General features: G+C 44.5%; 1 protein-coding gene across 1 annotated transcript in view; it reads right to left on the bottom strand.

The window, feature by feature from the left end:
• LOC147674072 (cysteine-rich venom protein tigrin-like) overlaps positions 1-24,987 on the bottom strand; it is a 457,335-nt gene that overhangs the window by 70,877 nt on the left and 361,471 nt on the right. The window lies entirely within an intron of this gene.

The raw sequence follows: 24,987 nt of genomic DNA, 5'->3' as shown, positions 1-24,987 counted from the left end.
CATCAAAGGTGGTGGTAACTGATTTGATAAGGGGAATTGTGTCAGCAGCTTCAGTGGGCTATGGGAGGTAGGCAGTAGTCTAGAGGATTACTGCCTACTCTCCTAATGTATTCCCGAATGGGGTTTAAAAAAAAAGGTCTTATTGGTTCCTTTAAGGAACACCAACAGCCTAAAACAACTTTCCTAATGCATCATAATGCAAACACAAGGATGGTGGTTTGTTGTTCCTCGTATACCACAAACATGTATTTGTTAGCAATTACAGGGATTCACAAATAGGGAACAGTCTAACTTCTATTCATTAGGCACGTTATTCTGTAACCCCTGCAACTGGATATTTTGCAAAGCAGCCTATTATTATATAGATCACATCATACAATTAAAGATTGGTTGCCAAAGAGGGTGTACAATCTGCAAACAATTTTTGTGACTATTCTGTTGCTACATCTGGCTCTAAATATATGACACTGCTGTTCCATAGATGTAACATTGCATGGTATTTTGCACAGGACACTTCCAGGAATGTGTGAATAGCAATTGAGTCCAATTCAGAGTGAACACAACAACGCTCAGGGAGACTCATACATCAAAGATTGTTGTCAACTTTGGGTGTCCCCAAATATAAAGACCCTAAAAAAATAAGATGCCAGTAGGTGCAATAGTAATACATTGATACAAAAATAAACTGAAGTTCTGACTGACATATCATTTATGGCCCAACCACTTATTGTATTGTCAGTAATTGATCATGGATTGCCACTGTATTGGATATCTCTGAAGTTTCAGTATGTTATTAGTTTGGGTCTACTGTCGCTCAATAGTCTATCAATATTTTGTTATTAGATGGCTCAACAGTAGTTTGACTGACTCCTGATAACACATTCCACAAACATTAATCAAAATATTCGTACCTGATCACTGTATGGATTGTCAAAGTCAGCGTACCAAGACATGTCTGTGATTTCTTACAGTAGGCACACTGAGATGGCTCATGATTTGTAATATTCTTGAGTTAATGGTGCAATGATCTCCACAGCATTTATACTGCATGATAACAAGTTTTGAGACAGTGTTGCTGATAGATTACTTCACTATGAATGAATGAAAATTGCACTTGTATAGCGCTAAACTACCCGGAGGCCTCGTAGCGCTTGTGACTGAATTTGCTTAACGCAGGCTCAGGGCAGGTCAGCAGAATTTGACATACAAGTGTGTTTTCAAGGCTTTCCTGAAGGACAGGTGGTTACTGTTGCCTCGAAGGGATAGAGGGAGGGTGTTCCAGAGTTTGGCCGCAGTATGGGAAAAAGAGCGGCCTCCCCATCGAGCTTTCCTGACCCTGGCAGAAGTGGCCAGCCGGAGGGTGCAGGAACGGAGGGAACGGGACGGGACGTAGGGAGTAGCCAAGGGATGCAGAATGGCGGGACCTGTGCGATGAAAGGCTTTGTGTAGGATACACATAGCCTTAAATTGTACTCTTGCCACCATAGGGAGCCAGTGAAGCTCCCTTAGGGCATTCCTCGCTGACTGCCAGCGAGGGAGGTTATAGAGTAGGCGGGCCGCACTATTTTGTGTGACTTGGAGCTTCTGGGTGGCAAAGGTCGGAGCTCCCATGTAGAGGGCATTCCCGTAATCCAGGCGGGAGAGTATGAGGGCCTGGACTAGGATCCTCCTTGCCTGGAATGGGAGCAGAGGGAGCACCTTCCGCAACATCCTCATAAGCCCAAAGCAGGTGGCGGCGGTCTTTGTGGCTTGGACTGAAAAGTCCAAAGCTTTATCGAACCAGATCCCGAGGCTTTTTATTTGGGACTTGGGGACGGGGGGCAGGCCCAAACATGGTGGCCAGATGGATGCAAGAACAGAGGGAGAAGGATTGCCCAATAAGATGACGTCTGTCTTCTCCCCGTTAAGTTTTAGGCAGGAAGATTGCATCCATCTGGCAACAGCCTCCAGACAGGGGCCTAAGGTGTGGGACGATCCCTCAGAGTGGTCTAGAGAGACCACCAGTTGGGTATCGTCCGCGTAGGTGACGATACGCACACCGAAGGGATGGACTATCCTGTCTAGGGGTTCCATGTAGGCATTAAACAGGGTAGGGCTCAGGGAGGAGCCCTGAGGGACCCCACACCTGAGTGGGTGTTAAGGAGACACCGCCTCGCCCTCAAAGACCTGGAAGAAACGGTCAGCCAGGAAGGATGTCAGCCATTCCAGGGCCGCGCCCGACACGCCCATGTCCGCCAGTCGTTGTAATAGCGTGACATGGTTCACCGTGTCGAACGCGGCGCTGAGATCTAAAAGGATGATGGCGACTTTTCCGCCCCGGTCCAACACAGCTCTTGCCTCTTCCGTCACCGCTAGGAGAGCGGTTTCAGTCCCATGCAGAGGACGGAACCCTGTCTGAGAGGCCTGCAGAAGACTATTAGACTCCAAATAGTTCATCAAGGTGTTATTTACGTGCCTCTCAAGCAGTTTGCTCAGCCAGGGGAGTAAGGAGATGGGACGGTAGTTCGCCAAGTTGTTCTGGTCGAGGTTGGGCTTCTTCAACAGAGCCCTCACCATCGCGCACTTCCATGGAGGTGGTACGGATTTAGAGGTGATGGATGTGTTGAGAACGTCCAATATGACCGGGCGAATAATGTCCGTGACCTTAGTGAGGGTCTGAGGGGGTGCTGGATCGTTGGGGGAACCAGAGGTAATTTTGGGGATGAGTTTATCAAAGGCAGGAATGTCCAAAAGTGGGATTGTATCAAGCGTACAAAGGACAGAGGAATCGGAAGTTGTAGATACGAGGGGTTTCGGATCATTGTTAGCGTCCCTAAAAGAGGAGTATATGGTCTCGATTTTTTTGGAAAAGAAAACGGCCAAATCGTTACAACGATTTTGGGCACCCTCGGCGGAGGGACACTCAGCAGGGGGTGAAATAAGGGATTTGACAATTTTAAAAATTTCCCTTGGGGCATTAGCGGCTGCGTTAATTTTGCCACCGTAAAAAGAAGCTTGTGCCACCTTTTTCTCCTGTTTGTAGAGCTTAATGGCAGCTCTGTATTCAGTTTTCCTGAGTTGGGAGTAGTCCTGTCTCCAGGCTCTCTCGATTTTCCGGCAAGCTAATTTCATGGTCTTAAGGGCAGGTGTGTACCATGGGGCTGCTTTGGGTCTTTTTATGGAGTTACTGGATTGTATGGGGAGGACCAGATCGAGTGTGCTAGAGATCCAGCCATCGAAATTGTTGGTGGCTGTGTTGGGATTCGTTACCTTCCTAGGTGGGTCTCTAGCAAGGGCGTCTTCCCATGCAGGGAGGGGGATTGAGGACCACTTCCTACCTCGATGTCTGGCAGGATGGAGAGTCGAGGGAGGGGGGTTTGTGCGCCACGTGAAAGGTATCGAAAAGTGGTCAGTCCAGGGTAGTGGTGTAGGGGGATCCACCACAAGGGCGTCTATATTGCTATAGATGTGGTCAAGAAGATGATCCCTATTATGAGTTGCGTGAAAGCCCTTTTGATGTAGATCCAAGGCTTGTAAGTTGGAGCGAAGATTATTAGCTGTAGTGTCGTGAGGATCATCTAGATGTAAGTTAAGATCCCCAAAAAAAGTGAAATTGGGCGAGGACAACACGAGGCTTGCAGCAAGGTCTGTTATTTTTGTAATGAAATTGTTAAGCGCGCCAGGTGGGCGATAGATTAGGATGCCAGAAAAGGTGGTAGTGGAGGAGAATTCTAGTGAAAAATGGAAGCTCTCACAAGTTGGTGAGGTGGTGGGGGTAATACGGCATTTATAGCTGTCTCGATAAATGATGGCCAATCCACCACCTCTCCCGGTCTGGCGATCCAGTCTTTTAAGCGTGTATCCTTGTGGGGTGGCCCATACAGTAGTCGGATCGTTATCTGTGTGAAGCCACGTTTCAGTTAGGAAGAGAGCCTCAGGTTTGAGCTCTTCAATCAGTAAGTGCAGTTCGGTATAATGTTTGCATAAGGACCTACAGTTAAGGAGGAACATTCTCCATTCTTGACCAGGGGGTGAATGGCAGGTGTGAGATGGACTCCAATTACAACTTTTACAGAGGTACTCAGTAAGGGATGGGAGGAACGTGTGACGGCACAACAGATTGGGGCAAGGACGTAGGGCGAGAAGCGATGAGGAGTCATAGGAAAGTAGGGGCCCAACCATTGTGAATGAGCCTGGCCGCCAGCAAGCAGGAAGCGTCTGGACGTGGACTGGCGCAGACTGGCTTCTCTTTGGCGCCTCTTCGGCGCGTCTACGGCGCTACCGCTGCGCGTCACCGCTGCGCGGGAAGGTGCGGGGCTAAATAGATTAGGCGGAGTGGGAGACTAGCACGTCAACCCACCTAAGATGGCCGCCTAGAATGGAGCAACCAGGAAGGGGTACCGCTTGCCTCCCTCCACAACAAACAGCACTGGTTGCTGCGGTGGACCGGGGAGTGAGCGAGCAGAGTACAAGTGAAATTACACAATTTTAAAATGCAGGCTAAAACAAAGATTAAAGATAACGCTTGTAGCAGTCCTTACTCGCTGCCAAGCGCCAGCGCAGCGATGTTTGCAGTTCAACCTGCAAACTATGTGGCACAGCGTTTATTTGGGGCATAATACATTAGTAAATATTGTTATTTGACAGTTATAATAATCAATCACAGTGTTATAGTGGGTGGCACTTTGGTCTCGCAGAACATTGTCACTACATAGGTCAATGGTTTGGTGCAATGTTGGAGCTGGTTGGTTCTATGTTTTGGCACAGGTCTTGCATTGGGTAGCTCAGTGCTTTGCCACACCGTTGTTATGGAATGGTCCAATGTTTTTTTTATAATACAATGTTACTGAATAACTCAGTCATTTTCCACAGTGCTGCAGTATAGTTTACCTAGAGGCCATCAGTTCATACCAGACCAAGACAAGAAGCATTAAAAAATCATCATTGCTTGCTAATTTGTTCCTTATTCTATTTCCCATGATTCTGTGGTGATGATCTCATTGGGTCTGTTTCTTTTTTAATTCTTCAAAGAGTTAGAGCTCTAACCTAGAAATGCAGAATGGACGTATGGGCATACAAGTAATACCGTAATGTGAGACACTGGAATGCACACATGGCAGTAGTATAAGACTTTTTATATTTCTGGTCAAAATTTAACTAGGGCTTGTAGATTGTACTCATAATGAGTCATTTTGATTCTAATTTGATAAAATAAAGATTATAATTATCTGGTGAGGGAAAACGTTTTAAAGTAAAATCTTCTGATTTGGCTGCTGGTTGGATTTTTGTTTTGTTATAAACTGCAAAGAAATTGTGGCTGATTCGACCTGAAACGTTATTATTTTGTTTCTGTTTAACTAATTATCTCTTATCTTCGTAAAGGGACCTGGGCCTATATCAATCTTGTGGGCCCGAGTAGGGTCTCCTTTTTTGTCTCAGCTACTGTTAAAAAAGAAATATGATGCAAATATGTGACTTATGTACCGAACTGTTATGCTCTGCTTACTATAACTTCATATATCCTGCTAATAAAGAAACTTTCAAAAAAAAAAAAAGAAATATGATAGAAAAGCAAAGAACTGAATGAAGAGGCTTTTTTACTTGAGCAAACTTAAAAGATACATTTATATGAGCAGATGGTGATGACCATTTGGCAAAATATAAGCTGGTTCTCACTTTAGGGCAATCTTTGTGCCTTTTATTAGGTGTTTATGGGGTCTAACAATCCCTGCTTATCAGAGGTGGCTGCTAAGAAATCGAAGTGGTGGGGTGAATATTTGACCCACTGACAGGCACTAATAAAAAAGAGTGCACTGAGGCTTAAAGCCAAAGCTCTTAATCGTTGTTGGTTTTAAACCATGTTTATAATGGGCCACGATTGAGAGCTCTGGAGTTGAGGCTAAACGCAGTATGAGTTTTTCACAGAGCCTGTCAGTGCGTCAAAGTAATCTTGTCTAATTCAGCAAAGGCATTAAACAATGCCAAATAGCACCCACATACCCAGGAGCTATTTGGATTTGTCAACGCTTTTTTAGCTATACTACATAGCAGTATAGGCAACATGGCTTAAAGAGAGAAAATAATTGCTATGACGTAGTCAACACTGGCTGCAGCACTTTTTTTCTTTACTTTAAGCGTGTGCTGCTTTGCAGCAGATCTAATAAAACATTGACAAAACCAATAGATCTTGCATAGACGAAACCTATTGGCTTTGCCAATGCTTGTTACTGTAGCCATGCACAAACAGCCAAAAAAAACTGCCTGTAAGATCAGCCTGATGGCCCCATAGACCAGTGTACCTGTGTCTCCACTGCAGCCTGTTGACATGTTAATACACTTAACACCTCGTCAAGTCCTTTCAATCAAAAGGGCTTGTAAAGGTGTTGATTGCATTAGCGTATTTACATAAATAGCTGCCTCGTCACATTGCCACCCTGAGATGCCTCATCAGAATCACATTCTTTTTAAATGAGCAGCTGGGGAAGTCTTTCTCTCCTTGCCTTAAGCTGTTGTGCGCTCCTGCAGAGGTGCTGGTTGCTGTGAAAGTGTAAGGTGCCTACGCACACGCGCACCTTACAGAGAACATAGGTCACTCACTATATGTGCCCACCCCACATGCACCCCCGGGCCCAGGGGCACAGGGAGGCTCTTTGTTGACTCTCCACCGCCCTTTTCATGTGCGAACAAGGGCAACACAACACTAAAGTAAGATTATCAAGCCATGCAAGGGTTCCTTGCATAGCCCTGTGAGGCTTCAGAAATCTAGAGTAACACAACGCAGCTCAAATCACTGCGTTGCATTACCCTGACTTGGGGAGGCATTCCATGGGTAGATCGTAGGTGTTCCCACGTATCCACCAATGGATCTTGGCGTATTCTCAGATTTACCATTACTGATAGGCGTGGGAATGCGTCACAATGCTGTGCCTCCCCAGGTGAGGCGTAAAGAAGAGAAATATCTTAATTTCTCCTCTTTTTAGGTCTCGCCTGCCAATGCGCTTGCGCATTGAGCTGGCGAGAGATATAGGGGGTTATCGAGAGCTTAACCAAACGGACGATTTGATGCTGTGCCCGTGAAAAGCAAGCTCACTGCGCAAGCGCATTGACCTAAAAAGCTTGTGCACATCAAAGCCAGCCATCTGTTCCCCAGCTTGGTGCCTCCAGCAGCTCTTCAAAGGTATCCGCTCCGCCCCCTGCTGCATCAAAGGCTTTCATTTCGCGACCGCATTTTTTACTTTCATTTCGCGGCCGCGTTTTTTTTTCTGCCCCTGTTGTGCCGCCCGACTTGTCTAGCATAACTAAGTCATACCTTGATCTTACTTTTTCACTCCCGAATATAAGTGTATAACGCCTTTCCTGCAGAGCGTTTACATTTTATTTTTTTCTGCACCCGCCTGCCACTCTCCTTGTGCCTTTGCGAGAATTAGCTCACCAGCTCTAGCCCTAGCCCTTTGGCTTACAAGCTTACGGCCACGCTCATATACGCTCATACCCTTAGACTTCGACCAGTTTCTGCTGTTGTATGTCGCTTCTAAGGTCGCTACCTGACTACAGTCCCCGTTTCTCTTTGTGCCTCTTCTCCTCCCATCTTTCTTCTGACAATCGCCTACCTTTCTCTTTATTTTTCTAGTTGCATTTACCTCATCTAATGGACCTTGGTAAGCCACGCATGTTTACTTTATCTGATGTTTGGCTGACCCACAGTATCACCCAATAATGGCACTTTCCGTTTGTTCGTGGCCGCGTTTTTTACTATAATTTCGCAGCCGCTTTTTTTTTCTGCCCCTGTCGTGCCGCCCAACTTGTTATGCATGGAGAGATTAAGTGATTTGCCCAGACTCACAGGATCTTGACCCTCCCGCCGAGACTCAAACTCTGTTCCCCAGCTTCAAAAGCGACCGCTTTAGCCGTTATGCCAAATCCTGTCCTGGCGGCCATGTCTCGCATTTCCCCTCCCCCTCCCCCTCCCCACAGCAATGCCGAGAGCATGTTATGCTAGCACATTCTCGCCTTCATTCTTTGCCACACGTGGTTGGTGTCTGTTGGCTGTACTCCATGTAAGCTAAATATGGACCGACCTGTACATATGTAGGAAGCGAGTTTGACCAGGTTGTTTCTGATTTGGAATTGTTATACACTTTTAGACTTATTTTTGACTATATAGTTAAAATGTTGTGTGGCACAAATGCTCGCTCCTATTATCTTGTACTGCATACAGTATCATATGTAATTTCAGTTTTTCCGCTGAGCTAAAATAATGTGTCCAACACTTGTTTTTTGCTGTTCTGGAAAATGTTTTTTCCTGTTCATTTCATGCTGGTGTGGTGCAGCCTCCCTGTGTAGTAAAGCTGCGAAACCCTTTCTCACTTGCTGGTCCTAACAACGTATTCCTTGGCGGCCCTGAGAGCTTCGAGTCATGCTGGCATCCCCCAGCGTGCGCTCTGCCTCAGGCATTTCTTCTCCCCTAATTTAATCACTTCACTTGATGGCCTCCCAGACTTCAAAGGCTAAGCTCCCCGCCCCCGCCTGCACCACTCTCCTACTTCTCCTCCCACCTCCCAGGCCGTCCTTTTGGCCCCACACTCCATACAAGTGCATGTGTTTGAACTCAGTCTCCTGTGTTTTTTCTTCACTTTAATATAACGCAAACTCGGCTTGATAGTATCGGAGCGCTTTACATGATGAGCCAGTTGTAGTGCACACAGACAGATTCATTTTTTTTATGCATGGAGAGATTAAGTGATTTGCCCAGATTCACAGGATCTTGACCCTCCCGCCGAGACTCAAACTCTGTTCCCCAGCTTCAAAAGCGACAGCTCTAGTCGTTATGCCACATCCTGTCTTGGCCGTGTCTCGCATTTCCCCTCCCCCTCCCCACAGCAATGCCAAGAGCATGTTAGGCTAGCACATTCTCGCCTTCATTCTCTGCCACACGTGGTTGGTGTCTGTTGGCTGTACTTCATGTAAGCTAAATATGGACCGACCTGTACATATGTAGGAAGCGAGTTTGACCAGGTTGTTTCCGATTTGGAATTGTTATACACTTTTAGACTTATTTTTGACTATATAGTTAAAATGTTGTGTGGCACAAACGCTCGCTCCTATTATCTTGCACTGCATACAGTATCATATGTAATTTCAGTTTTTCCACCGAGCTAAAATAATGTGTCCAACACTTGTTTATTGCTGTTCTCGAAAATGTTTTCCCTGTTCATTTCATGCTGGTGTGGTACAGCCTCCCCGTGTAGTAAAGCCTGCGAAACCCTTTCTCACTTGCTGGTCCTAACAATTCATTCCTTGGCGGCCCTGGGAGCTTCGAGTCATGCTACAGTTATGTGAGATGGACCTTTGCCAACAGTTCATCTGTTATACTTTGACTGTGGGTAATTATTTCTGTCCTCTGGCACGACGCTGCAAACCCTACAGTTGTCCAACACAGGATATTGTTTTAGGTTTATAAACATTGGAACTGCACCGCCTATGATCATGATACCATTTTAATAGTGAATATTTTTGAATTAACTAAAGACGGCAGACACGACATTAGGCTCAGGTGCTGGATGCATTTTTTCAGCACCACCACAGCATCACTCAGCACCACCACATTAGCACTCAGCACCACCACATTATCACTCAGCACCACCACATCACCACTCAGCACCACCACAGCATCACTCAGCACCACCACAGAATTACTCAGCACCACCACAGCATCACTCAGCACCACCACAGCACCACTCAGCACCACCACAGCATCACTCAGCACCATCCCAGCATCACTCAGCACCACTCACCATCACCACATCATCACTCAGCATCACTCAGCACCACTCACCATCACCACATCATCACTCAGCATCTCGGTACCACCAAAGCACCACTCAGCATCAATCACCACATCATCACTCAGCGCTACCCCAGCATCACTCAGCACCACCACATTAACAGTGCCACCACAGAACCACCACAGCACCACCACAGCACAACTCAGCACCACCACAGCATCACTCAGCACCACCCCAGCATTACTCAGTACCCCTCACCATCACCACAGCACCACTCAGCATCACCACATCATCACTCAGTGCTACCCCAGCATCACTCAGCACCACCACATTATCACTCAGAGCCACCCCAGCATCACTCAGTGCCACCCCAGCATCACTCATCACCACCACAGCATCACTCGGCGCAACCACAGCATCACTCAGCGCAACCACAGCATCACTCAGCGCAACCACAGCATCACTCTGCGCAACCACAGCATCACTCAGCGCAACCACAGCATCACTCACCACCCCCACAGCATCACTCGTTCAAATATGTTCTTTCAATGTTTCAAGCTGTTTTCAAGCTTTCAAGCTTTATTACAAATCACAAAAATATGTTAATATTTCACTTCTGTTCTTGGATTTTCGTCACAATAAAAAACACTGAACATAATCTTCACAAAAGTTATTTACAAAAGTTTAAGCTATTGCCACTACAAATTAAATACATTATTTAAGTATTAATTTAAAAAAAAAACTAAAAGCCATTGTTATTTGTAATATCAATACATCTAAGTCACGTAAATACAAAACATGTTGCATTACAAATGCTGTAGGTGTCACATTTGCGAAAGTTATATCTATCGGCATTGTAAATGACAAAGCTATTCATTTAGCTATTTTAAAAAACAACACATAAATAAAAAAATGGTAATTTATAAGACCAATAGCTCAAACTTTCCTAATGCGAGACCTATTGCATTTCCAATGCTTGTTTCTTTTTCTATCTGTGCTGCAAAGAGAAAAAACACCACAGATGATTGTTTTTGTACAGGAAGGTGTCCCTTCCAGCACAAAAACAATCCTGCTTACAACACAGGAGCCCAGGCATGGTGCCAGGGCTCCTGCGTTGGCTCTAGAAGCCAAGAGTGTGCCAGTGCATAGAAAGGACAGGAATGCACTGTATGATGTTAAATACTGCACATTCCTGCCCTTTCACACAGTGCGGTACAAAAGGGGGTGGTGATGGATGGAGCATCTGAACCAATCAAATACTCACACCCAGTCAACAGATCTGGGTTTAATCCACCCCCTTTTGTACCGCTTTCACACAGTGCAGCTAGGGTGGCTTGCTGTGTTGCATTGCGTACCTGATATGTGTCTGTCATTTTGGAGTAAGACTCAATCATGCGCCCCCAGAAATCAAAGCTCATGAATAAAGTAAAAGCATTGTTACAAAAAAAAGAGTAAAAAGAAGGTAGAGACTGCACTGCCTGCCCAAAACTGAAAGAAATAAAAGGATGACATAATGTAACTGCATAGCAAATGGTAATGTCAATAATTTTTCTCCATAGTAAGTGGTAAAACCATGAGAAGGAAACGAGTTGCACACAACTCCAGGTAGACTCATAGTAGAGATAGTGGGATGTGAAAAGGGGGGGAGTCGCAGAAAACTAAACAAGTATCAATGATGCCAGATGGATGACAGAGACCTAGAATGCAAGCTAAACAATAGGTCACAGGACAAGCACAAGCAACAAGGAGGCCAATGGCAGAGAGGTAAGAAGGGAGGAGAAGAGTGACAGTGCCACGGAAGCAGTAGTCAATGGAAAAGAAGGGATGGAAGGGTCGCTCAAAAAGAGGTATTTTTGAAGGGCTGTCACTACAAAATCAATGGAGGGATAGTGCAGAAAGCAATGTATGGCAGCCTTCCCTAGGAAAAAATGAGACTGATGGGGGATGAGAGGCACAATGTCAGAAATCACCTAGGAGATAATGGATGATGTAGTGCTCACTCTTGTACAGAATACTTCAGGTTAATGCACCCATGACATTGACACACTAGTGAGGAGGTGATACATATTAAGTTATTGGTGGATTACTGTTACCATTTGTTTATTAATGTTTCTGTGTTGCTGAAGTGGGTTGCATACACTTGGGATTGGAAAGAGCAGGAATAAGCACCCATAAATTCATAGGTAAAAAGTCCAGCATATTAAAAATGCCAAGTAAGGGTTCGTGTAAAATACTAGAATGTCACAATGCTTAGAAATATATACTATAAAATTTACATACTATTCATGAAACAAAGAGTTTCAATTGTGTGACTTAGAATGTGTGTAAAATAACTTTAATAAAGAGGCGGAGGATCTTATCTAAGCAACATTCAATAAACTGGATATGCTCTAATCCCCTCTATGCATTTGCAAAGTAGATAAGCCATGTGCAATCAGTGCTAGCACACTTAAGGGCCGATTACGATGTCAGTCGGAAAGCCTCCGACCACTATTTGGAAGCTTTTCGACCGCAGTCAGAGGCTTTCCGACTGACTTGGTCGGATTGCAGTCTGACCGCCCAATTATGATGTCGGCGGTCTCAACGTAAACTCGCCGGTCATCCGACTCGGTTCCGACTGGCTCTCGGAGTATAGTCAGTCAGAACTGCCCCATAAACCCCTATGGATGGAGTTTCCGCTGTATGGATTACAATGTAGGTTTCCCACAGCCTTTCTGACACAGGTTGTCTCCGCAGCCTACAGTTGGAGGGGATACCTATTATATCCCCATGTAAAACCCTGCACTTGTATGGCAGGCACCATGGGGTGCCTGCCACATGGTGAAGGGTTTTACACACACACCCATTTTTCCATAGGAAACTGTGCTGTGGCCGGTTTATGGCCGTAACACAAACTCCCATAGAGAACAGTGGGAATCCAACCGAACAGTGTTAGGTTGCTTCGTAATGAGGCGCTCGGAACCGCCGACCTCAGGTCCGTCGGTCCCTACACCTAGGCGGTGTCCTGACCGGCATCATTATAAGTCCCATAATTTATGTAATGGATCACTATCATAATATCAGAATGAACAAAGTCATGTAACAGAAACAGTGTGTCCCAAAAATCATTTACAAAAATATCGATTTCCTGTCCTTATAATTGTAAGTACAACAATATAAAAAAAATCCCTTCACATGAATATCATTAGAAAACATACAAAAATATAGTTTCTTAATTTCTAAATATATATATATATTCACAGAAAAAACCATAGGGTATAGTGGATATATAGTTAGGAATTTGCATTTACAAAACCTTGAAAATTCAATGAAAAAACCATTGGTTTTAGGCCATATATAGTTAGGGATTTGCATTTACAAAACCTTATTTTACTCGCATAAAACCATTGAAATTCCATATATAGTTATAAGCGCTAACTATATATCGCGCACCCGCAATCCACTGCTGATGATGTCACATATTACATCATTCATGACATGGTTAGTGACATCACTGATGACATCACTGATGACATCTCAAATGACATCACTGATGACATCACTGATTACAACATCCAGTGACTGTATGTTTCTGTAAAGTTAAAATATGTTTTACATATTGAAGAATGAGTGGATATATAAGTGTCTGGATGAAGGATTTACTAGGTGCATGACTGACTGATTGAGTGAGTGATTAAATGTGTCTCACTGAGTGCATGGGTTAGTGACTAAACTGTTTTAATTTGTGCATCATTATATCTGTTGTTCTACAAACTGCTGCATATGTTGATCAGTAGCTATATGAGTAACTGTATGGGTTATTGATTGGTTGTCCAAGTATTTGTATGGGAAACTGAGTGTGTGCGTATGGGTGGCTGGAAGGTGTGTGACTCTGTACATAGATGTGTGAGTAGTTGATTCACTATATGTATAGATTCAAAAGTGCATGTGCAAACAGCTGTATGGGCGGTTGACTGTGCATGAGTGTATTAGTGAGTGAATGGATATCTCAGTGCTACATGTCAAATTAAGTACATATGTAAAACACAGTACATGTGAGAGTTGACATCTATAAATAACTGTGCATAAGAGCCAGTGAATGTGTGAGTGGCTGTATGGATCATTGTGAACATGTATCAGAGATTGTATAAGAGAGTAAAGTAAATATGTGTTAGTATATGTTTGAATAAGTAAGGTGTGTATAACTGTATAGTTGAGAAAATGGAGGTGTGATTGATTTTTGGCATAACTGACTAGGTGTGTGAGTAACTCCATGGATGAGTGACAGTCTGTGACTGTCTGTTTACACTGATTGTATCTAAGGTTATATTAGAGTCTGAAGAGGTTCATGGTATTATCACATGAATGATATCATCAGTGATGTTATCAGTCATGTCAAATGAGATGTTTTCAGTGATGTCATCAGTGATGTCATTTGAGATGTCATCAGTGATGTCATCAGTGATGTCACTAACCATGTCATGAATGATGAAATATGTGACATCATCAGCAGTGGATTGCGGGTGCGCGATATATAGTTAGCGCTTATAACTATATATGGAATTTCAATGGTTTTATGCGAGTAAAATAAGGTTTTGTAAATGCAAATCCCTAACTATATATGGCCTAAAACCAATGGTTTTTTCATTGAATTTTCAAGGTTTTGTAAATGCAAATGCCTAACTATATATCCACTATAACCTATGGTTTTTTCTGGGAATTTCATTGGTTTTTTAATAGCAAATATGAAAAGCTTTAAAATGTCAAGTACGTGATAGATAAAAACATTTTCGTATTTATGCGCGCTGATGTGCTTTGAACGCTGCCCCCCCCTCCCCTCTTTTCTCTTAGTAGTACTCTCTCTTTGCAGATAGTGAACGGTAGTTAACGCAGGCCTTTGCCCCCGTTGTAATCCGTCGTGCCTGCTTGTCTCTCCATTTGATTGATTGTTATCCAACCATTTACTGTTTTAGAATTGGTTCTCTTTGGATCATTCTCTATTTACAAACAAGCACAAAGTCGCAATACTCTGTTTAGTCTTTGCAGATAGTGAAAAATCGTGTAAAAAAATAAAAGTAATCGAGCAAAATCAGTAGGCCACTTATTGGATCTCTTTTTGACCTCGCTAAAATAGAAATATTAGGAACAACCCTTCATGAGAAATACGAAAATAGTGAGATGAACTGAGCTCCACACCATGAGGGCTGCAAGACAGCTCGACTCCGTCACCCACCCCGCCCAAAATAACGACAAACCCTATGCAAATATTAAAAATATAGACAACACACCAGCAAAGAAACAGGGTAAAACATTTTATTAAATAACTATTTACATAACTATTTTATACTTTTTATTGCCCGATCCGGCTAGCTCAATCGATCGAGCATGAAACTCATGCACTCTGATAGCAAGCGTTGCTACTGATGCTATGCAGACCAAAACTGGTTTTCAGTTTGTACATTTTTCTAGATTTTTCAATCCAAGGTTGGTTGACTTTGTAGAACGATGGCTTCAGATTTTCAACATACGGTGTGGTGGCGCGGACTGGGAGGGGGCGCTTCGCTCCTGCCCCCTCCCCAAGTAAGATTTTCATACGTGAAAGTACGTTAATGGTTTTGGTCCCTGAGTTGCTTCAATGTCACTGCCATTCTCAAATGGCATAAGTTCTGGATGTTGGGTGCCATAGTTAAGAGTTCTGAGCAGTGCTTGTAACACTGTCTGAAGCTTATTTCCACCTACTGCAGCTTCACTATTCTCAAAGTAAGTGAGTGTCGTTTGTGGACCTGACTGCATTAGAAAACAATGTGATATGTTACCTTCCTAAACAACTTGACGGAGGCCCCTGAGGGGCGGTGTGATGGCCATGGACTCGGAGAAGACGCTTGGCTCCGACACCCTCCCCAAGTCTTATAGCACTGGTGTAGCCTGAGATCGCCCCCGACATAGGCGGCCGGCTCCCGGGGTCCGGCGGAACTTTTTGCCTTTTGATGACTCTTCAATTCTGGACCTTGTCCCACAATCCGTTTGACCTGAAGACACGCTGTAGTGGGGCGCCCCTTTACCGTTTCAGTTGCCATTCCGCCCGCTTTTGCTACACTGTGCCTCTTCCGCCATTCGGCTGTTTACCGCCCGCTCTTGCGACTACAGCGTCTCGCTCATCATGTAGTTGAGTTGCTCCCGCTCTTGCGGTGCAGCGATAGGCGGCTGCCACAGGACTCTCAAAATGGCGGCCGGCTCTTCGGTTTTGGGCCTGGTCCACTAAAATGGCCCTGGGACACCTTTGAACTCGGACGCTTCCCTGATAGGGCTTGGGTCCCATTCTCGAAAGCGTCCCCTCAGCCGTGAAGATTCTCCAAAAGTCTTGGGGGCCTCCGACTCCCGCAGGCTTCTGGTGGGAAGCGGCTGCCATGATTGCTCGTGGAATGGCCACGACGGAGCTACGAGATGGTAGTGCTCTCATGCTGACGCCAGCTTTAGTCTGAAACATCCAGAAACACTGTAGACTACCAATTCGATCAGTTCCGGTAGCGCCCCAACATGACCCGGAAGAGAAGAACTTGCCCTCCCCTCTTTGACTGATGGTTCTTGTTGCCTGTCCCCTCTGTTGTCATTTAACAGAACTTTTTGGACTGCTGAAAGGGGTTGTGTTCCGAACGCTGGTTGGTGGAGACATTTTGACTATATTCTTGACCTACGTTGTCGCGTAATGCGTAATATGACACGCCGCGTTAGCGCACCCGGAAGTGATCGGAGGCGCGGCGCGCAGCGCGTAACGTAAGCATAACAGGTCATGTGACTTGTTAATAAAACTTTTCATTGGTTCATTTTGCTTTTGTTATTTTAATGATGAAAAGCTTGGTCATATGACCTAAAAATTACGCTTTTTATTGTTTTCGAACATTATTTTTTTTAAAACATATATGTTATAATATTCCAGGCTAATGTACTTTCCCGGAAAATTTACAACTGTCCTGCAAGTAAAATATATTCCTTTTTCGAGAAAAAGGGCGTTTCTTCCTTCCATGACGGAGCCGTTGAGTAAAAGAGATTCGGCCTGCTGTCTTAGTCGCCGATACGCCTGATTATCAGATTCTTATCGATCACTTTATGTTGCAGAAATGAAAAACACAACTGCCCTTGACCATTTATCTTTACTGCGTTCCTACATATTATACCTTTTATCCGTCATGTAATTGGACTGCTTTATTTCACTTGCCTTTTACTGATTCGAAAACAGTGACTAAAAGTAAAAACTTTACCAATGTAAATACTACTACCGTGTTTTGTTTTAAAAACCTTTATTGTGAAAATGTCAGTATACAAATACGGGCCTATAACCACGTGGGCCGGCCACGGAGCAAACTGAAATCGTATATGATGAGGAGACATTTACACTGTAGAGGAACGTAACGAGCGGGCCATTAGGTTGCAAGAACAAAGGTGTCTAACAGTTGCGGAATCGGTGGACGTACATTTTGTAATTAAAATACGACAGGGCCACTTACAATAACATTTTCTAGATATACATTTGCGGGCAAGGAGTTACGAGTCCCATTTATACCGGCGCCATTTTGTGCGAGGCCGGGCAGGTCCAAGATATAGTCAAAATGTCTCCACCAACCATCGGCCAGACCAGAACCCCTTTCGGCCCTTTATGCTACAAGATGGTGTCTTCCATTCAGAAAATATTGTTGGCAGCATTTTGAAAGGAAACAGAAACAGCCGTTCTCCTAGTGAGTTTCACATTGTTACATTTAGGAAGAATGTTGAAGAGTAGTATGTGGAAAATCTGAAGCCATTTTTCTACAAACTCTCAATCAGACTTGGATAGAAAAAAAAATCTTGAAGAATGTACAAACTGAAAACCAATTTTTGTCTGTATAGCATCAACAGCAACGCTTGAGTCAGCTTTGTGTCAAGCCGCCATTTTCATTCAATCAATAGCGTCCCCCTGCACACATTCAGGGACCTGGTCGTGTCTTCAGATGAAACGGATTGTAGGAAAAGAAGCAGAAAGGAAAAGGAAAAAAGTTCCGCCGGACCTCGGGAGCCGGCCGCCTATGTCATGTGCGACCTTTGGCCACACCAGGGCAATAGTGAAGCTGCAGCAGGTGCAAATAAGCTTCAATAAAAAAGGGGGGATTCCTTTCTGTGGTTATTTTATAATTCTCATATAGTAGATCCAACCAATAGTACCAGACTCCTGTCGAGAAACAGTTTAACTTGTAGGTGTATTACAATAACGTCAAAATTATATATACATATAAACACAAAATTGTATCAAAAAGTCATATTTATTAAAAAAAGAAGAAGACACAAGTATAATGCTCACACAGGTTTTCCATACACTATCATCATCAGTACATACATATACTTTTCTTCCAAATTTTACAGTATAAAAACATTAGAAAACATAGTAAAAGAACATTGTTGTCGACGCGTTTCGGTGCTTAGTCGGATAAGACACCTTCTTCAGGACTAATGATTAAAACTTCATAAATCTAAAAGAAACATATTTGACATAAATTAATACAAAATATTTGAGGATTTGTTCTTTTTACACACAGAAACATATTTATCTCACTATGTACAGGGTCATGGCTATTAGTGGTCAAAGTCTCTTACTTTTCACGCTTTTTGATTTGCTATACCAGTCTTGATCCTGGAGCGAAAATATCCTTTAGTTTGAGTATCCTCCGTTTGTACAATCTAGAGGAACTAAGGTAACAAAAACATTCCATGTCACATACTACTCTTTGTGTGGTGCGTATATTAATGAATTAAATACGGAAATGCTTACTTGGTAACAACGTGGTATACCGGGAGTATAGATGGACATTCCTCAAGTCGCCTACTTTTTGTATAGGTCGGCTTGGGTCGTACGGGGGCCTTCTTGTCGGTCTATTGCTTGTTTTAGGCAAACTTCACATCTATAGATAAAAAGTAGCAACAAAGAATTTTGCCATGTTGAATATATGGTAAGTGTGTAACTGCTATAGTCTGATACTATCCAGCCCGTGTTGTAAACAGGCGCGTATCTATAAGGAGGTTGTTACACATGAGTTTGGACTGGGTTTTGTAAAGCATTGAATTTGACTAGTGCTCCTTTTTAACAAAACCTTTGTTTCATCAAGTTTGTTTAAAATTCTGGATACAGCCATAGTCTTAATAGACAGTAGGGGGCAGAGAGTTGGGTATAGCTTGGTACAAAACACAGAAATGTAACTTGGTGTTAATGGGCAACATCTTACCTAGATTAAAAATTCTGCACACAATCTGCCTAGTCTCCCTGGTCTCCAGAGTCAGTATGGAGCATGGGCACGTATTCAATATAGTGCTGCTCAGGTCCTGTTGGAGCAATATTAATACGCCTTTAGATTGAGTCGGTAGTTTTTCTGAGCTTGCCACCTGGCCAGGTTTAAAAGCGGTGGAATGCTATATTGCTAAAGCTCTCTGGGGCTGCATTAACATGACCTTGTGACAATTAGGCTTGTGAATGAGCACACCAATCTAACAAAATTAGAGAAAATAGTGCTCTGCTTCAATGTGGCCACATAGTGTTAAAACCATTATATTTTAAGGTAGATTAGGGAGGGGGACAGAAGTCCCTTTTAGCTGGGTCGCTAGCGTGAAAATTCGATTCCATATGGACAAGTTGTCTCTCACCTCAATATAGTCTTGTGCGCGCGGTCTGCCTGGTCTCCCCGGTCTCCAGAGTCAGTATGGACAGTGGAGCACGGGGGCAGGATTTATACCCACGCGAATTGGAGTAAACAGGTTGATAGATTGCACCTGTGTCCCGTTTGATCACGGGCGTGTTCCGCGCCATTTTAGTAGTTTTTCTCGGGCCGATCTAACTGCCTCGACATAGGTGTAGGACTTTGTTTAGATGTTTCTGTGTGTAAAAAGAACAAATCCTCAAATATTTTGTATTAATTTATGTCAAATATGTTTCTTTTAGATTTATGAAGTTTTAATCATTAGTCCTGAAGAAGGTGTCTTATCCGACTAAGCACCGAAACGCGTCGACAACAATGTTCTTTTACTATGTTTTCTAATGTTTTTATACTGTAAAATTTGGAAGAAAAGTATATGTATGTACTGATGATAGTGTATGGAAAACCTGTGTGAGCATTATACTTGTGTCTTCTTCTTTTTTTAATAAATATGACTTTTTGATACAATTTTGTGTTTATATGTATATATAATTTTGAGGTTATTGTAATACACCTACAAGTTAAACTGTTTCTCGACAGGAGTCTGGTACTATTGGTTGGATCTACTATATGAGAATTATAAAATAACCACAGAAAGGAATCCCCCTTTTTTATTGTCACTGTTTCCCAGTCCTTTCTGGGTCCCTTTGGGAAAACTCTCTCCTGTTTTTAGGCAAATAAGCTTCAGACAGTCTTACAAGCACTGCTCAGAAATCTCAACTGAGGCACTCAACATCCAGGACTTGCCATTCGGATCTTGGCGCCTTGTGCTGGTTCCGACCTATTCACACATCGGTCCACTACTGACATCACCTCATAAGCCAACAGGGCACCCCACGCCGACTTTCGGCGCAGCATTGTAGGATGGCCACACCAGTGCGGCAACTTGCTGGACACAACCTCGGTGCCATCCGGATCTCGGCGCGTTCGACTCACTGTACCGCAAGAGTGACCGCAACTCAGCTGGACACGCCGTCTTTCGGCGCAGCATTGTAGGATGGCCACACCAGTGCGGCAATTTGCTGGACACCACCTCGGTGCTATCCGGATCTCGGCGCGTTCGAGTCACTGTACCGCAAGAGTGACCGCAACTCAGCTGGACACGCCGTCTTTCGGCGCAGCATTGTAGGATGGCCACACCAGTGCGGCAATTTGCTGGACACCACCTCGGTGCCATCCGGATCTCGGCGCGTTCGAGTCACTGTACCGCAAGAGTGACCGCAACTCAGCTGGACACGCCGTCTTTCGGCGCAGCATTGTAGGATAGCCACACCAGTGCAGCAACTTGCTGGACACTAACTCGGTGCCATCCGGATCTCGGCGCGTTGTGCTGCCTTCGGCCTATTCGCACATCGGTCCGCTACTGACGCCGCCTCACGTGCCAACGGATTTTCTACGCTTTTTGTAGCCCTATGCCGCATAACAGGTCATGTGACTTGTTTATAAAACTTTTCATTGGATCATTTTACTTTTGGTTTCCTAAAGATGGAAGGCTTGGTCATATGACCTAAAAATAACACTTTTCATTGGTTTAGAACATTTTTTTTTCCCAAACGATTAAAGCCCCACCTTGTTTCTGGATCATTCAGACTGAAGCTGGCGTCAGCATGAGAGCACCACCATCTCGTGGCTCCGTCGTGGTCATTCCGCGAGCAATCATGGCAGCCGCTCCCCACCGGAAGCCTGCGGGAGTCGGGGGCCCCCAAGACTTTTGTAGAATCTTCGCGGCTGAGGGGACGCTTTTCGAGAATGGAGCCCAAGCCCTAGAAGGCAAGCGTCCGAGTTCCAAGGTGTCCCAAGGCCATTTCAGTGGACCAGGCCCAAAACCGAAGAGCCGTCCGCCATTTTAAGAGTCATGTGGCAGGCGCCTATCGCTGCACTGCAAGAGTGGGAGCAACTCAACAACATAGTGAGCGAGACGCTGTAGCCGCAAGAGCGGGCGCAACTCAACTGGATGGCCGCCACCTGGGGAGGCCCGTTCACGCCGCCTCCCCCACGCCCCCCCCCCCCCCGGGCCGCCGCACGCAAATTTTCGGAGCAGCATTGTAGGATACCAAAACCAGTGCGGCAGTTTACTGGACATCACCTGGGTGCCATCAACATCTCAGCGCGTTCTGCTGCATTGGGACTATTCGCACAACAGACCGCTACTGACGAGGCCTCCCCCCGCCCCACCCGTGACGCCCCACGCCAATTTTCGGAGCAGCATTGTAGGATCCCAAAACCAGTGCGGCACCCAGGCGACATCACCTGGGTGCCGTCCAGAACTCTGCACGTTGTGCTGCCTTGGGACTATTCGCACAAAAGACAGCTTCTGACCATTGTTGCTTTTTTGGGTGAAAAATGTTTAAATGTTTTTACAGTTTTTGTTCCGTTCATTATAGTTAAATGTTAATAAAGTTTTAAAATCTAACTTTGTTGGAGTGCTATATATGTTTAAAAAATCGAGTGAATGGGGCCTTGAATCGGGTTATTGTCATGTGTGGGCTTTGCAAGTGTACTGCAACAAGATCGGACATTTCAAACTCAAATGCACGTTCTTTTTCTTACCTTTCCGAAGCATGGAGCGCAATAGCAGGCAGAGAAAGGGTGATGCACGTGTTGAACACTGCCTGGCCTGGCAAGTTGCTGGCAGTGCCCCCCCCCGCCTGCTCCTGAAAGAGGGCACACACACACCGCCTCCCCGAGTACTTCACAAATCTTTAAAAGACCATGCGCTTGTTCATGAGGCTTAAATGGTTTATCACCCCTTCTAGAACCCCTGCATCGACCCTCTGACGTTTCCTGGAAGAATTAGCACGTAACACAATACCAAGCCCTGTCAGCTGAAACCCCCGAGAAATCATGGGGCATATTATCAAGGGGGTTTATTTCCGCATTTTTGGGCTTTAAAAGCCAAAAAAAAAAGAGATAAAATTATCTCCCTATTACCAAGCTGTCGCTAACACCAGTTAGTGACAGCTAAAAGGAGATAGCGACCATCTTGGGCCCCGCTTTGCATATCAGTGATATTTATCACTAATGACATGCAAAGTGGGCGTGCCAAGATTTTAGCGACTGGAAATAGTCCCTAACCATCGCTATCTCCTATTACCAACTTTTGGAGATATTCGCGCTAAGCGCGAATATCTCCAAAACCTAACACCTGCCCTAAGCAGTTTTAGCCATGTTATCCAATGGGAAGTGGATAACATGGCTAAGAGCATTTGCTGGATAATGCATGAATATCGCTGACTTCTCAACGATATTCATGCATTGCGGCCGTTTTTTATCGCATTTGCGATAAACCTTGCTAATAGCAAGGTTTATGTGCGATAAAATTCGCCGATGTGCGGCGATAATTTTTGTCTCTAAACAAGTTAGAGACAAAAATTATCGCTAGTTGTTGGTAATATGCCCCCGGGTTTTTGCTTGCAGGAATCGGGAGGCGGGAGACTAGCACTGAAATCAGTAGTCTCACGCCTGAATCGGGAGGGTTGGCATGTCTGGATACTCTACAGCTGGGGCCATAAACTACATCCGCAGGGCTAGGTGATAGCCTAGGTCCGGCCTGGACAATCGGACACAGAGGAAGAGGAGTGTCAGAGGGTGCGGTAGTGAATAGGGTGAAAGGGAGGTGTCGGGCGGGCACAGGGTGTGATTCTCAGAGAAGAGCAGCGCAGATGGGGGGAAGTATATGGCCCATGCATGAGAGAAAGAGCGGGGGTGACCAGTGCGTGGGGGAGATGCTTGCGAGGGTGGGGAGCCATGCTGAGGATCGGCGGCGTGCAGAGAGTGGCCCTGGTCAAGGCATCTAAAATGGCTGCCGTGCACGACAAAATTGTGGCATTGGACAAAAACGCAAGATGGCGCAGACAATGTTTATCAAGGATTCATTTATAACAAAATATTTACTCGCAGTGACAAAATGGTGGTCAACACTTCCTGATTTCCATCGAATCGAACGTTAACAAACGTCACGCAGCAAAAAAAAAAAAAAAAAAGCTCACGCACAGAGCAGTTTTTAGCCATGTTATCCAATGGAAGGTGGATAACATGGCTAAGAGCATTTGCTGGATAATGCATGAATAACGCTGACTTTTCAGCGATATTCATGCATTGTGGCCGATGTGCGGCGATAATTTTTGTCTCTAAACAATTAAAACGAAGCACAAAATGGCGAATTCCCGTTTCGCTACCAGTTTGCGGCCCAGTTCGCGGCCCGTGAAGCGCTTCTACCGTGAAAAATCATTTTTATTTTATTTTCCCCACGGGACCCTTTAATAACCCCAACAACAATCCTAGGGGGTCAAGAGGGGTATACCTTGCCCCCTTTCAATAAATTCCCCCTTCGTTTTTCACCTCTTCTTCTCTCTCGATCCTACCGAGAGATAAGATGGCGGCCGCTCCGGACTGTTTAGAATGTTGACAGACACCGGAGAGCCAATCAGCTTTCTGTTATCCAATGGAAGGTGGATAACATGGCTAAGAGCATTTGCTGGATAATGCATGAATATCGCTGACTTTTCAGCGATATTCATGCATTGTGGCCGATGTGCGGCGATAATTTTTGTCTCTAAACAATTAAAACGAAGCACAAAATGGCGAATTCCCGTTTCGCTACCAGTTTGCGGCCCAGTTCGCGGCCCGTGAAGCGCTTCTACCGTGAAAAATCATTTTTTTTTTATTTTCCCCACGGGACCCTTTAATAACCCCAACAACAATCCTAGGGGGTCAAGAGGGGTATACCTTGCCCCCTTTCATTAAATTCCCCCTTTGTTTTTCACCTCTTCTTCTCTCTCGATCCTACCGAGAGATAAGATGGCGGCCGCTCCGGACTGTTTAGAATGTTGACAGACACCGGAGAGCCAATCAGCTTTCTGCGCGCAAAGTTCCGTTTCGCGAAAAGTAAGCGGACCGGATCGCTGCCCGGAGCGCTGTTACAGATATATATCTTGTTTTGAACGTTAATTTCTCAAAAACTACTGGAGCACATATATTGAGACCTAGCAAAGGCACATCGGGCTAACAGTCCCTACAATTTTGCCAAGTTTCGTGCAAATCCATTCAGCCGTTCGAGCTAAAAGTGAGTCCAACCGCCCTATGGAAAAATGAATGGGAAAAACGCGTTTTGGGACCCCCCTTTTTTCTCGGCCCCCCCTTGACGACCCCCCCAAATTTCCAGGAGCTGCTCAGAAACAAAATGTGCCATTTTCCAGAAAATTTCAGCCGATTCCGTCCACAAACGCCAAAGTTATTAGACATAGAATTTTCAAAAATGCCATAGAGAAAAAATCCTAACTATATATACCTACTGGCGATAGCCAGTAGGTAATATATATATATATATATATATATATATTGTTTAAAGTGGTAAATCTTAAATATTTTGGCATATACCTATAATATAATGTGAATTAAATAAATCTCACTAATCAAAACAGAATAATATTAAGAATTCAATTGCAAAACATGAAATAAATTACCAAGCTAGTAAGATTAAAAAAAGCACCCGCCCTAGATACTTACTGGCAGACAATCTTGAAGGC

The sequence above is a fragment of the Lissotriton vulgaris genome, chromosome 12 (genome assembly GCF_964263255.1).
Source record: "Lissotriton vulgaris chromosome 12, aLisVul1.2, whole genome shotgun sequence".
In the NCBI taxonomy this organism is placed as follows: domain Eukaryota; kingdom Metazoa; phylum Chordata; class Amphibia; order Caudata; family Salamandridae; genus Lissotriton; species Lissotriton vulgaris.
Note: the sequence above shows the minus strand (reverse complement) of the source record. Positions and strands in the feature narration are given on the sequence as shown.